General features: G+C 44.7%; 1 protein-coding gene across 3 annotated transcripts in view; it reads left to right on the top strand.

Annotated features, from left to right (window-relative positions):
- Nucleotides 1-15,575, top strand: part of LOC137425941 (SPARC-like) — a 197,717-nt gene that overhangs the window by 140,007 nt on the left and 42,135 nt on the right. The window lies entirely within an intron of this gene.

The following is a 15,575-nucleotide window of genomic DNA, read 5'->3' on the forward strand; positions in this document are numbered from 1 at the left end:
AATGAGAAAGAAAATAAATAAATGATTAATAATGAAAAAAAAAAAAATCATCATTAAAAAATTAAATTATTAATCAATTCGGTCATATAACACATAAACCACCACCATTTCATCAGAATCTGTAACTAAAAGAAAATAAGAAAAATTTTCGTCATTAATCGAATAATTAAATAATTAATCGATTAATTGATTAATTAATAAATCAAAAATAGCCTTTGCAGCCAAATCACCTGGTCATTGGCATGTCCCAATATCAGCTTCCTAACTCAAAAGGTGCCTGAGTTAATGGTCAGAAGAGAAAGGAAATTTGATTAACTAAATAAGTACTTAATTAATCGCTAATAATTAAATAACTCCTCAATTAATTGATTAATCAAAAAACAAAAAATACTGTTTTTGACAAAGGACTTGCTCACTATTGTGCCGAAATTTGGAGGGAGATCTCGCGAGATCTTGTCGGGGCGGTCACCGTTTTTCGAAGCTGTTCCACGATCTTCACGCACGCTCTAAGTTAAGTAATTGTCACATTTGTATTTTTGTCGAAACTGTATTTATCTTACGTGTGTGTACCTTTTGCGTGTCCCTCACAAGATTTATCGCTGTTAATCTTTCATACCTGTAAAAAATAGTCGAGCATTTCGTGCCACGCGGTCTAGTTGTTGAAGCTTCCGACCTTGAGGCTTGGTTCTCTCTGGGCATCCAAAGCAGTTATTTTTTCATTCGTGTGTTTGTCAAATTTCAACTCGTTATTTTATCGTCCATGCATTATTGTTCGTTTATAGTTAGTCTTGGTTTGAATTTCCTGTAACTCGTAATTAATTAATCGTGTTCTGCTCCTCGTGTGCGGCCTTGTACCCCGGTCGGTGTTTGTTAACTGAAGTCCCCTACATCGTGTTTTGCTTGGGTCTTAGTTTTTTCCCTTCTACCCCGAACATAATACTCTTTGTCTAACGTTTTAGAATCCGCCCCCCACCCCCAACCCCCCCACCCCCCACCCAAAAAAAATATATAACCAAAAACATTTATTTTCCTTTCTCCACGTGTGCTGTTGTCTCATCCTGTACTTTCTGTCCAGGTGTGCTGTTCGCCCCGCCCCCATTATCTCCTTGCCATCCACCTTTTGCCCTGTTCACGTGACTCGTGGTGGTCCCTCTCGCCTCTCCCCCCGTTGGTATTTTGTGCATATAAGATTGTTTACGGTTCTGTTTCAATATTATTTAAATATGTTTAACCTTTCCCCTTCAGTGTTTTATTCAGTGGTATATTACAACACGCTGTTTTTCTTCCTTTTTAAAAGGCTTTTCTCAATTTCCTCTCCAACTCATTCCACGTCAAAAAAAAGAAATTCAATCTCTTATACGTCTCCCTCACTACATGGTCGAAATTCACATTCATTCCATCCCTCCTCCATCGTTCTGAATCGGATTGCTAACTTGAAAATCACAACAAACCCAATTTGTTATCAATGTTCGTCTTTCATTAATCATCCACTTTCTAAACTCCCCTCTTGCCCCTCCCCTCCAAATCCCCCCCCCTTGCACCTACACTCCTAAACTCCCCCCTTGCCCCTCCACTCCTGAACTCTCCCCTTGCCCTTCCCCTCCTAAACTCCCCCCTTGCCCCTCCCCTCCAAATCCCCCCCTTGCCCCTCCACTCCTGAACTCCCCCTTTGCCCTTCCCCTCCTAAACTCCCCCCTTGCCCCTCCCCTCCAAATCCCCACCCTTGCCCCGACACTCCTAAACTCCCCCCTTGCCCCTCCACTCCTAAACTCGCCCCTTGCCCCTCCCCTCCTAAACTCCCCCCTCACTCCTCCCCTTCAAAACTCCCACCCAACCCCTCCCATTCAAATCTCCCCCCATACCATTCCTCTCCAATTCTCCCTCCTCCCCCCTCCTCCTCAAAGCTGCCTCCTCCCCACTTCGTCTCCCTTCTATCTCATACCTCCACCCCCCCCCCCCCCCCAACCTTCTACTTTCCTCTGCCCCCCCTCCCCCTCAAGGGAGGGAGAATAACCCTCACTGTGCCTCATCCCTTCACCATCAAACCTTTCATCCTCCTCATCCTTCCCTTTCTTGGAACTCTTCTGTAATATCTGACACACTATCAACTGCTCTCCCTACCTGCCCCTCTCATCCTTCATCTTACCCTACTCCTCCCCTCCCCTGTCCTGTACCCGATGCTCCCCCTCTATCTTCATTAACGGTATGGACCTCAAACATCCGGGGCTTTCACTCAAACCTGACTGATCTCTCCATACAGGTTGCTTCTGACAATCCAGACTTGATCTGCTTAACAGAGACTTTCCTCCTTCAAGATGTCTCTGATTCCTTAATATCTCTTCCTGGTTACTCCCTCCTCCGGTATGATAGACCTGAGCCTCGTAATGGTGGTGGGGTGGCTATCTTTATCAAAAACTCTCTTCCTCACTCTCCTTGCACTGCCCTCTCTCCTCCTCACCCCCAGGAGTACCTCTGGCTACGGCTTCCTCTCTGCTCCCACCTTTTGTTCATATGTGTTCTGTACCGTCCCCCAAACAGTGATGACTCCATTTACATTTCACTGTCTGACAACATGGACCAACTTATATCCACTCATCCCAACTCTCTCTTCCTCATATGTGGTGACTTCAACTGTCATCATGCCACCTGGTTGGGTGTGGGTTCCTCTCTCACCAGTCATGGCACCTCAGCAAAGGACTTCTGTGACTCACTGGGATTGACACAATCTGTCAATTTCCCAACCCGGATCTCAGCCAATGGAGTATCTTCTCTTCTAGACTTGTCCATGACAAACTTCCCTGCTAATGTCTGCTGCTCTTCTTCTGCTCCAATCGGTTCTTCTGATCATGTGCTTGTCAAAGTGGACATCTCTCTGGCCATTCTCAGAGAGCCTCCTCAGCGCCGACGAGCCTGGCATTTCACTCAGGCCGACTGGGACGGTCTTCAAGCAGCCATCAATCGTCTGGATTGCTCTCCCATCTCCACTGCCTCTGACATCAATTCTTCCTGGGAATTCTTCCAAAGCAAACTGCTCTCTCTCATGCACAGATTTATCCCATTTCGTCTTCAGTTGTCTTACCCTTCCTCCCATCCATGGTACACTGAATCTTGTGGTGAGGCAGTTGCCCTGAAACAACTTGCCTTTGCCTCTTGGAAGGCTAATCCAACTGAAGGCAAACTCAGTTCCTTCCACCAAGCTCGGAACAAGTGTGTGTCTACCCTCAGGAGTGCCAGGAAGAACTATCTCTCCTCACTCAAGAATGAACTCTCAAACCTGTCTCCTTCCTCCAAATCCTGGTGGCGTCTGGTCAAATCCGTTTCTGGTGTTCGTTCCCCCTCCATCCCCTCCCTTACCTCAAATGGCCACACAGTTGACATCGCACATGACAAAGCCGAATGCCTCAACTCTGTGTTTGCCTCAAAATCTTTAGTCCCAAACCCATCTCTCTCTGTACCCACCATACCCAGTCGTACCCAGCTGCTCCTGGACTCTGTGTCCTTTCCTCCTGACAAGGTGGAGGAGTTTTTGTCTAACCTCGACTCTGATTCTGCAACTGAACCAGACGGAATCAGCCCACGGGTCCTAAAATCCTGCACTGCCGCTCTATCTCACCCTCTCTCTGTTCTTTTCACCCTATCTTTTGCTCAAGGTCATCTGCCAGCACCCTGAAAATCAGCAAACATTACCGCTTTACACAAAAAGGTGCAAAAACAGATCCTTGCAACTACAGACCAATCAGCCTGCTCCCAATTATCAGCAAAGTCATGGAATCCATCATTGCTTCGGATATGAAATCTTTCCTCTTCTCCAATGGCTTGATCTCTGATCATCAATTTGGTTTCAGACCAGGTCACTACTCTGGACATGCTGCTTCTGCTGTCTCAACAATGGATGGAGGTCCTCAATGCCAAACAGGAAATCAGAGCTGTCTCCCTTGACATATCACGTGCCTTCGATACGGTCTGGCACCCATCTCTTCACCAAACTCTCCTCCTATGGTATCCATGGAAATCTCCATGCATGGCTTGCGGACTTCCTCTCTGGTCGTAGTCAACGTGTCGCCCTGAATGCATTTCTCTCATCTCCCCTTCCTGTTCAGGCTGGAGTTCCCCAAGGCAGTGTGCTGGGCCCTGTGCTTTTGCTGGTCTTTATCAATGATCTCTCCGACTCTCTGGAAAATCCTCTCTATCTCTTTGCTGATGACTCCACTCTCTGCCGCTCCATTCCTCTTCCCTCAGATCAGCAGCCTGCAGCCTCCTCACTCTCTGAAGACCTGGACAAAATCACAGACTGGTCAAACAAGTGGAACATGTCTTTCAATCCTGACAAATCTCACACTCTTACTATGTCTCTCCGAAAAGATCGACTGGACAACTCTCCCATCTACTTTCTAAACAATCCTCTCCAAGAAGTTCTGTCGCTCAAGCTTTTGGGTCTCACTATCTGCCATGATCTTTCTTGGGAAAACCACATTTCCAAGCTGGCCTCCAAAGCCAGTCGCCGACTGGGCATCCTCCGTCGTGCGAAGTCCTTCCTAGGCACACCTGAGCTCCTCACCACATACAAGGCTTTCATCCGCAGCTCAATGGAATACTGTTCTCCCCTATGGGCTGGTGCTCCTGCCTCACACCTAGCTCGGCTTCACGCTGTTGAAACCAAAGCTTTCAGAATCATTGGAATCTCCCACGATGAAGCTATCTCTGAGGGCCTTTCACTCACTCACCGCAGGCAGGTAGGTGGTCTTTCTGTCTTCTACCGACTCCTCTCCGGCCTTGCTCCCCCAGCTCTCTCTGTGCTCTGTCCCACAAATATTCCTACAGGTCGCACAAGATCTGCCAGCAACCCTCTGATGGTTAAACTGCCGAAATCTCGGCTCTCTGCTCACCTTCACTCTTTCATTCCTCTTTTCTCCCGCCTCTGGAACAAACTCCCACACTCCCTTCAATCCCACTCCTCCCTCCAGGTCTTTAAAACAGCTGTTCACCACCATCTCTTATCTTCCCCAATCCAAAACCTTGATCTTTTCTACCCCCACTAATTCACCCCAGATCCACCTTGTTTGAAATTCCAACTTCTTTCCTGGAAGTCCTGGCAGTGTCCATATGTTTTATACCTCTCCCACCCCCACCCCCTTCCCATGCCTCCCCCCCCAAAGCCCTCTCCCTCCCACAGATCTCTCGATGTCTCCATGTCTCTCGGTCCCTGCTCTCAAATGTTGTGTTTGTGTCCTTCCCCCTCTCTCCCGATCTTGTCTACCGCTCCCGATGTTATTTGTTGTATGTGTCGGTTTGTCTTTCTGTGTGATTAATGTTCGCTCTTTCACGAGCCTCGATCTTGTATACAAAAAAAAGAAAGAAAAAAATTTTTCAGCTTCCTAGCTCAAGGGATGGCCGAGATATCGCCCGGACAAACAAACAAGAAAGAAAACAAGGAAACAAACAACCAGAATGAAAACTGAGGTCAGCAATACCCCGGCCTACGTCATTAATTGGTTCCATAAACCGTGACGTAACTCGGTTTTTGACGTAAACCGGGCGTAATGTCTTAAAAATGCCTTAGTATGAAGACAAACACCGTAAAACTAGAGTAAATAACTGGAGGAGGCTGCGGCTTCACCCTAAATCTTTTCCGCTCCCCGTCGGGAGTCCCTCCGTTGTTTTCTATCGGTCGGGTCTTCTCCTCAAACGGGGTGACCGGCACGGACGTGTTGACCGTGAGTGGGTTTGTGTGCCGAGTGGCTCCGTGGCCCTCTTCACCACGGCGTGCTTTACCCAACGTGTCCAAGCAGTTTCACCGGTGGTCGTGTCGTGTCATCTGTGATGAACGAACGAGCTCAGGGTTCCGTGAACCCGGCCGCCCCGGGGATCGACGCTCGCCTCCGAGTCGTAGGCGTGCCCCGTCTTTCCTCGAGCGGCCGAAGTTACGTGCTTCTTTTTTTTGGACAATGCGATATACGCAGAAACGACAACGTACAGGCAGGCATTTGCAAATCCATGGACATGTGCACATGCACCCGTCGATCGGTTCGTCGACGCCGGATGCAGGCAAGGTGCCTGACAAGGCACCCCGGCTCGAGGCATGACACGGTCGTTCGTTTCACATGGGCCATGGGCCATGGGGCCTGACCTCGTCGCGGACATTGCACACTCTGCACGGTGACGTGACGTGACATCTGCCACGGACGGTCGTCCGAGCCGGCATCGTCGTCATGTTTCGCCGTTGCCACATTACGTTGGTTGTTTTACACAGTAAAGGAACCTTTACACAGTAAAGGAATAATCACAAAAATACCAGCGAAAGGCAAAGCAAATCCGCTTGTACAACTGGCTCATCAGGATTGGAATGTTTGCTGTGGGAGTTTTGTTTACAATACAATCAAACACATGCATCCTTGTTGTTGAGGAGTAAGTCTTCTGGTCCACCTTTGACTTGACAATACTGGCAGCCTCCAGAGTTTCAATTGATTCTTTGAGGACAAGATTGTCAAATTCGAGGCGTCTCACATCCTCTTCCCTGTCTTTTAGTTTTTCCTGAACTTTTTTGTACTGGTGAATAGAAACAGTTTTCTTCTTTTTCTTACTGGCACGGGACTTGAGAAATTGTCTGTGTGCTTTTTGAAGTTTCCAAAGCTTGGCCTTGGTCTCAGCAAGCTCTTGTGCCAAAGTATTCCCACGTAATTTGGTTTCGAGTTCCTGAATCTTTCTGTCCTTCAAATGTAATTGGTTTTTCTTTCTCTTTAAGGCTTGATTAACTACACGTTTGGGAGTTTTCAACTGTGTCCTAAGTTCACTGATCTTTGTACGATACTTTTGTTCAAGAGTGGCCTTGGATGTAGACAGAAAGTTTAGTCTTTTCCTGTTTCTTTTTCCTTCGCGTAAGTAGTTCTCTGCTAGATCTTGTTGAGACACTAGATGTCGATGGCATTGGTTCAAGAGAGGCAGCAACTGTAGTTGGTGTTGCTAGATTTAGTGGAGGAGGCAGACTATGACTGTCATCTCCCATGTCCTCAGTGTCTTGAACTATGAGCACTTGGCTTTCGGCAGATGTCAAGGATTCAGGATCGTGTGCAGCAGATGGTGGAATGTTATCTTGACTGCCTTCTGGAAGTTTAAAAGTTTCATCACAAATTTTCGTAAATGTTTCAAGTTCCTTGGGATTGCTAAGTTTTTTTAAACTTAAGCAAAGTCCGTGTAATGAGCATCTTCACACTTGAGTCAACAGCAGCAAATGAATAGCCTTCTGCATCCGATAAAGAAAAATGTGAACTCAGTCGTCTCTCAGTTTCAGTCCGACTTTTTCCAAACGAAGTATACAAGTACAAGACATGTCCATTTTTAAAATCCCTCCTTGACTCGGGCATGACAGAGAAATTATTTTCAAGGTGAGCTCTAGCTATGCCAGGCTGGGCATTTGGATTGGCAATTTGCCTTTCTTCTTATGAGGCATCTGAAAAATGTAAATAAATAAAAAAACGCTGTTAGCCATAAAATAGAAAAAAGTTTGTTTCTAGTGGGGCTCGCGCATTTACTTTTTGGGAGCAATTTTAGCGCATTTCATATTTTTATTGAAAAAAAAAAAGGATAATTTTGTTCAACAAAATGCCCCAAAGAAATACCCAACAACAAATTTTCATTCATCAGTGTCATAAGATCAATTAAACTTATCTAAATTCAATTACTAAACATCTTTCCAATTCTTAAAAAAAGGCTAAAAAATATAAATTTTTAAATAGCCAAAGTATCCAAATAAACTGAACCCATTCCATACAAGATTTCACAATATAACATGATTTTTATATCTCACTTTGTCATGAATTTCTATGCCAAATCGAAGGAAATGAATGTTTAATTCCCATAATTTTTTATTCTGTTGATTTATTTTTATATTTTATCACTTAAGATACTTTTTTTGTTATGAAAAAAATATTTTTAAAAGTTAAGAAATTGACTCATTTATTGCTTTATAAATGTTTGTATGTTTGTTTGTTTGGTTGGTTGGTTAGTTGGTTGGCAGATTGGCTATGATTGAATGATTTATTTATTTAAATAAATAAATAAATAAACATATAAATAAATAAATAAAATAAATATATAAATAAATAAAATTATATATAAATAAATAAATAAATAAATAAATCATTCAATCATAGCCAATCTGCCAACCAACTAAACCAACCAACCAACCAAACAAATGAGTTAAAATCAGTAGGGGAGAGTGGGGTAAGATGAGCCATTTTTCAGTAATGCCCTTCTGGTCATCAAATATAAAATGCTGTGCATCAGAGCCATAGTGATTATGATGGTGTAAATACTTGCTTCTCCCCTCATACACATGTTACCATTTCATTTTCATGTAATTAATTACCAGAGGCCTTCAAAAAAAAGTTGTCTAATGGCTCATTTTGCCCCAATGATGGGGCAAGTTGGCCATGGGTTCGGGGTAACTTGAGCCAGTGGGTAAGTTGAGCCACAAGAAAAAAAACAGCATGAAACATTTTGTGTCACATCAAATTCACCGGCTCAATACAGGACAGAACAGCAATAAAACAAGTTTGAGACAAAAAGTTTAAGTCCAGATCCACTGGAAAAGCTTATTATTGATAAAACACTGAGAAAACCCATTGAAACTGGGAATGCATGAAGTATTAATGAATACACATTTTTTTAACAATCACGCCAGCAACCCTCTGATGACACGGTCGTTAACAAAAGCTGTTGCTTATAGCTTTAACAATGCAAAACAATACAAAGTAGTTTCTTGTAAATGATCACGTTTTTCAGATCAGATTTTTCAGTTCAATAATTGAAACTTAATAAATGCTCCTTTCCCTTGTGTGAAATTTACGCACATGTAAGAAGCACCTCGTGTCTATTACAAAGTAACATGATGTAATTGATCTAATGAAATTTAACAGTTTGAACTGAAATAATTATACATGTATTGTGTTCTGATTATTAGTAAGACACATGAATAATTATCAGTAAACTTTGGCTGAATGTTCATACATATATAATCGTCAAGATTTATCAGTCAGATATGCTGATGAACTGGTTTGTATTTCAAATACCGTAATTATGAAGAACAACCACGTGCTGTCTTCCTTTTATAGTCCCAAGGCATTTTTCCATTTACCTGTGATTAATGCAAAAATATTTACATAAATCATTCTTAGGAATAGGATTTAGATCTATACACAAGTATCAGTGTTACAAGAACTACAGTTTTCAACTCCAACTTGCGTATAAAGCAGTAACTTTATCTTGCACACATGTTAATGGGGTAAGATGAGCCATGGCTCAACTTGACCCGACCCAATTGATCATCTTACCCTACGGGCACCACTTTGAATGTAAACATGCTCATTTCACGTATTGATTCAATTTACAATTCATGCTCTCAGGTAAATAATCTACACCATTCATGTTCACATTACTACATAAACAATTCATTAAGCTTCCATTAATTCTATTGTTATCACCCTCAAAACACCATAACTCAAAGTTTGGGAAATTCTGAAAAAAATACAAATTTCATTAGATCTTACGTACCCCTGCTTCATATTCCTCTGCATGTGTACTCAGGAAGAAAGACTGTTGCTATGAAAGTATAGATGGCGCTCTCACACCTTCAAATATTTCACTTTCTAAGAAACATGGGGTGGCTCAACTTACCCCACTCTCCCCTACGTGTACATGATGCAGCAATGACACTACGTATATTACTTCGGCTACACTTCCCGTACATGATCTCTGTGGAAGAGATGGTCACTAGATATGCCGCCATTTCTGCTGATTTTACGTTGCTGAATGTGCTCGCAAATCATTTGACATCCACTCTCAAGATGATCAAAATCATCATTTTTTGCAAAATTATGTCAGACTAACATCTGAATCATCCATATTTTGTGTGATTGTATATCCACGATCAATATTTTCATACTGTAGCGGTTACCGCTGGGTATACACAATCGCCTTGCACCTACCGAGGACGCGGCCAGGGAGCGATCACCATGCCGGGCTCGTCCAGGCCGCCCGGACAGGCCCAGACGTGCCTCTCCCGGGCACGCCCGGTCTCGTCCTTCCCGGGCATGCCCAGACTCGCCTTTCCAGGGCTCGCCCAGGACGCCCGAGCATGCCCGCTCTCGCCTTTCCAGGGCTCGCCCAGGATGCCCAGACATGTCCAGACTCGCCTTTCCAGGACTCGCCCAGGACGCCCGGGCACGCCCAGCCTCGCCTTTCCAGGGCTCGCCTAGGACGCCCGGGCATGCCCGCTCTCGCCTTTCCCGGGCAAACGCTCCGGCATGATGTGTGTATATATTGCTGCCTGATAAACGGGCTTTTCAGAGTACCCAGGTTTGATTTGTGCAATAAAGCAACTCGGACGAATTTCCGTCTTTTGTCGCGTCAATCCTTTCGACTCGCGTTGGAGCACAGCTCCTTCAATACTAAATATCGGGCGACAATCGGCGAAAAATTTCAACAGTGTAAGTACATCGTATCACAGAGGTCGCCATCTTTTCTCAATGTTGCTCAACACGGCAAGGACCATGCCCGATATCGGGGCCAAAATATCTTACTTCTCATCATCAGATTGCAATGAAATTCCACCACAAACTAGATAACATGTTGAAAAAACGTCCAACATACCTTTTATTTTGTCCGGAACATTCGATCGTCGATTTGAAAAGCGCTGAACACAAGCCAAACTTTCGAGTCGATCGTATGACAGAAATTGAAGAGGTCTCGTGAAAATTCGAAAACGAGGTGGAAGAGCGAGAATTCCACTACGCCATCGGCTATGACGTACGAGGAAATACCCTCCGACAGCCAATGAAAAACCTGCATTTCTGGGAGATCCCCACAGCCTCTCGTAGACATGCGCACAGGTACAGAGGCAGATGTACACCACCGCTGACCTTGCGGGATTGTAACATACTAGTGGGGCAGCATAGGTAGTGGATGGGGACATGCCAGATAAAAGCACCAAAATTTTATCAGGCAATCTTCAGGGTCCCAGCTATGATTCTATAACCGGCGCCAAACGATACGACCACTCTTATTTGATTTTTTTTTTTTTTTTTGTGATTTTATTTTTTGAAAATTTTGGGGAAAAAATTTTCTTTTGGTTTTTGGAAAAGAAATGGTTTTATTGCAGAAATGAGAATATTTGCCGAACATTTTGGTGTAATTGTTTTTAAAATCGAACATCTAGAAGTATTTTAAAACAATATTTGAAAATTAGGTGTCTCGGGTGCATTTCCTCAATTTGGAAATGGTTCTTGCAGAGTTTTGTGGTTCTTGCACAAGGATACCAATGAGGTCTGACTTCTTTCCTTGGCGCAGTTTTCCTCTTTCAGATAGAGAAGGGGGGTGCGGATGATTTTCATGCTGGAAGAAGGTTCCCATATCTGTATCCCTGTTCTGAGCAACTATGTACAGACGAGAGAAGAGGGACACATCATCTTTCAACAGGGAAACATCCTCTGACTGCTTCCTCTTCCCCTTGGATGGTGACCTGAAGAGAGGCAATGAGTTCCTCTTCACAGGCTCATGGATGGACTGCCTTCGTTCAGTGATGATAGCCTTGTTGTAGCTGTCGTACTGAGCCTTTCCCACTTCTTCTATGGTATGCACAGTGTTGGCCACAGATTCTTCAATCACATGCCGCGTGTCGAGTGCAATCAGCTCGCTTCCTTCATCTAGGAACGGGTTGCTCATCTCATTGATAACTTGAATAAGGCCCAGTGTTTGCTCATGAAATGTCTTCTGCGCAGACAGACATTCTTCGTGGTGCTGGCGTTCATCTTCTGAGATGGCAGTGTACTCCCGCTCAAACTCAGTGAGAATGCGTGCCTGCTCAGGTCCGGCGATCATCCACTTCTTGAAGGCTGGTGGGTTTTCACTCAGGCCGACTGCTCCTCCAGGGCCCTTCACAAGCTCATTATTTTGTTCATGGGCTTGGTCGATCGGAATGCTGGAGAACCTTCTGGCTGTCTTCTGAACAACCCAGTTGCCTCTGACAATACACTCCTCTTCGATTGTTGGAGGGAGGCTCTCCATGTCGCGGATGTGGATCGGGACCCATCTGGCATAATTATGGTGGTCAAGTGCAAAGAACCATGGTGCCAGGGCTTTCAGAGACTCGACATACAGGGGAAAGTCTCTTTCTCTGTGAGCGCGAACGAAGGTGAGTTCCAGGAGCTCAATCCTCAGGATGGTGTCCCAGTACTGAAAGGTTGGACTCTTCGTGATCATGCTTTGTTTCCAGTCCTCTTCTGTCCTATCTTCAGTTGCTGCACCAGCAGCTCCCTTCAGGTAGGCATCATTTTGCAGCTTGGAGAGTGCCAGAGCGCTGACTTGGTGGGCATGCCTGGTTCTTGTCAGCTGTGATGCCTTCAGGAAGGATTCAGCTGTGCCAGCAGAGGCTATGCCTGCCTGGTTTATTGCTGCCGCCCATCCAGATCCGTCTAGGTAGTCTCCAAGTGTCTTCCACACCGCCATCTCCAGGTGCAGTCCGCCGAACATGACAACATACTGGTCTTCACCGTGTGTGGTAGGCCAGTGCCACTGAATGAACTTGGCAAGCGCATACAGTGGAGCATCCATTGCTATTATTGGAATCTGTCCAGGGTTCAGGAACTGTGTAGATTCACGGATGACATCCATTCCATGCTTGATCATTGCAGGTGTGGCTGCCTTCTCATTGAAGAGAGGCAGAAGTTGAGTGATGGCAGCTTCTACTTCTTGAGCAGGACTGTTTTGAAACGAGGCATGGTAGGCGGACCAGGCTATACAATCTCCCTTGACCACCTCTTCTTTTGCCATGCAACATATATAGCAACATATAGCAGATATAATTTCAACATATAGCAGATTTAATATAATATGCATGTAATTAAATATAAAAATATAAATGTCTATTGTGCATGCATCTTGCTGTTTGGATCGTTTGGCGCCGGTTCTAGAATTGAAGCTGAGATGCTGACGAAAATGCACCCGAGACACCTAATTTTCAAATGTTGTTTTAAAATACTTCTAGATGTTCGATTTTAAAAACAATTACACCAAAATGTTCGGAAAAGATTCTCATTTCTGCAATAAAAACATTTCTTTTCCAAAAACCAAAAAAATATATATTTTCAAAAAATTTCCAAAAATAATTGCACAAATAATAAAAAAATTTCAAATAAGAGTGGTCGTATCGCTTGGCGCCGGTTATAGAATCATAGCTGGGACCCTGAAGATTGCCTGATAAAATTTTGGTGCTTTTATCCGGCATGTCCCCATCCCTTTGAAATTCGGTGCTAAGCTGCCCTGCTATACCCACTTCCGACACCGGCAGGGCCCTCAACTGGCACTCCTTGGAAGGGAACCACAGAGCTTCCCCGAAGGCCCTCACTGGCCTCACTCCCCATTCCAAACAAATCGGTCCCTCGCTTTTCTCTCCATTACCACCTTTTCACTTTTCCCGCCAACACTCCTGTCGGCAAAACCATCCACGGCTCCACGCCGACCGCATGCACTCCTCTTTCTCTCCTCACGACTCACGTCACGTCTCACGTCCTGACGTCCTCCACTTCCTAGTTCCTTTCCTCAAAATCCACCAATTTCTGCCACATAAAATTATGTAAAGGCCTCGAAGGTGGAATAGAAGGTAGATAAGTAAGGTATTGTAGCAGGAGCATCAAAATAAAACGTATACAATCAGGAAAAAGGACCTACTCTGAACCCACAGCAAAACTTGCAAACTATTGCAATACACCCCGAACGTCTCAACCTTATTGCGCAAACCTTCCACAATATTAATGAACATTATCGAACACAATAAACCCCGTGGACATAACAGTGTCAATGCGGAAACGTTCACCCACCACTAAAAACCAAGTTGGTTTGACTGTGCGCTCTGAGTCTGTGTGTGTCTCTCTGTCTCTCTGTGTCTCTCTGTCTCTCACATACATACAGTTGATAGACAAGACAGCGAAGAGATACACCAAGCACGAATAACAGAGAGGAAATAGAAGAACGGGAAAGCAACACAGACACACACGTACCGTGAAGCACTGGAACAACCAACTGCCTCACGGTTGAATGTGCATGCCAAGCGTGGGCAGTGGGCATACCTGTGGAAGGGGTAGGAGAGAGCGAGAGAGAAAGAGAGCGACAAGAGGGACTTTTATCTTTGCCACGTGGGACTTTTCTCTTTGCCATGTGGGAGTTTTCTATTTGCCACGTGGGACTTTTATGTTTGACACGTGGGACTTTTCTGTTTGCCAGGTGGGACTATTCTGTTTGCAACATGGAACTTTTTTCTTATCTACTGGGACTTTTCTGTTTGCCATTGGGACTATGCTATTTGTCACGTGAGAGTTTTATCTTTGTCACGTGGGACTTTTATCTTTCCCACGTGGGACCTTTATCTTTGCCATGTGGGACTTTTATCTTTGCCACGTGGGAGTTTTCTATTTGCCATGTGGGACTTTTATCTTTGCCACGTAGGACTTTTATCTTTGCCACGTGGGACTTTTATGTTTGCCAGGTGGGACTATTCTGTTTGCAACGTGGAACTTTTTTCTTATCTACTGGGACTTTTCTGTTTGCCATTGGGACTATGCTATTTGTCACGTGAGAGTTTTATCTTTGTCACGTGGGACTTTTATCTTTCCCACGTGGGACCTTTATCTTTGCCATGTGGGACTTTTCTCTTTACCACATGGGACTTTTCTCTTTAGCACGTGGGACTTTTCTCTTTACCACGTTGGACTTTTCTCTTTACCACGTGGGACTTTTCTATTTTCCACTGGGACTTTTGTCTTTCCCATGTGCGACTTTTGTGTTTGCCACGTGGGACCTTTCTCTTTGTCAGGTGGGACCATTCTATTTGTCACGTGGGACTTTTGTCTTTGCTGCGGGGGATTTTCTCTTTGTCACGTGGGAGCTTTCTCTTTACCACGTGGGACTTTTTTTTCTTTGCCACATGGGACTTTTTTTTCTTTGCCACGTGGGACTATTCTATTTGTCATGTGAGACTTTTCTTCTCGTCACGTGAGACTTTTCTCTTTTCCACTGGGACTATCCTATTTGTCACTTGGGACTTTTGTCTTTGCCACGTGGGACTGTTGCCTTTGCCACGTGGGACTGTTGCCTTTGCCACGTGGGACTGTTGCCTTTGCCACGTGGGACTGTTGCCTTTGCCACGTGGGACTGTTGCCTTTGCCACGTGGGACTGTTGCCTTTGCCACGTGGGACTGTTGCCTTTGCCACGTGAGACTGTTGTCTTTGCCACGTGGGACTGTTGTCTTTGCCACGTGGAACTTTTGCCTTTGCTACGTGGGACTGTTGCCTTTGCCACGTGTGACTGTTGCCTTTGCCACGTGGGACTGTTGTCTTTGCCACGTGGGACTTTTGCATTTGCCACGTGGGACGTTTTACTATGCTTCAAACCAAGATGAGCAGAACCTGAAAAAAAAAGACAGATAAAATGAATTAATTACTTCAATTCTGCATCCTTTTACCTTGGTAATGAGGCAGTTTATCAACAGGAGTTGGGGTGGGGGGGGGTGGCGTGGAGTTGGTTT

This window comes from Myxine glutinosa, chromosome 4 (genome assembly GCF_964187855.1).
Source record: "Myxine glutinosa chromosome 4, kmMyxGlut1.1, whole genome shotgun sequence".
NCBI lineage: Eukaryota > Metazoa > Chordata > Myxini > Myxiniformes > Myxinidae > Myxine > Myxine glutinosa.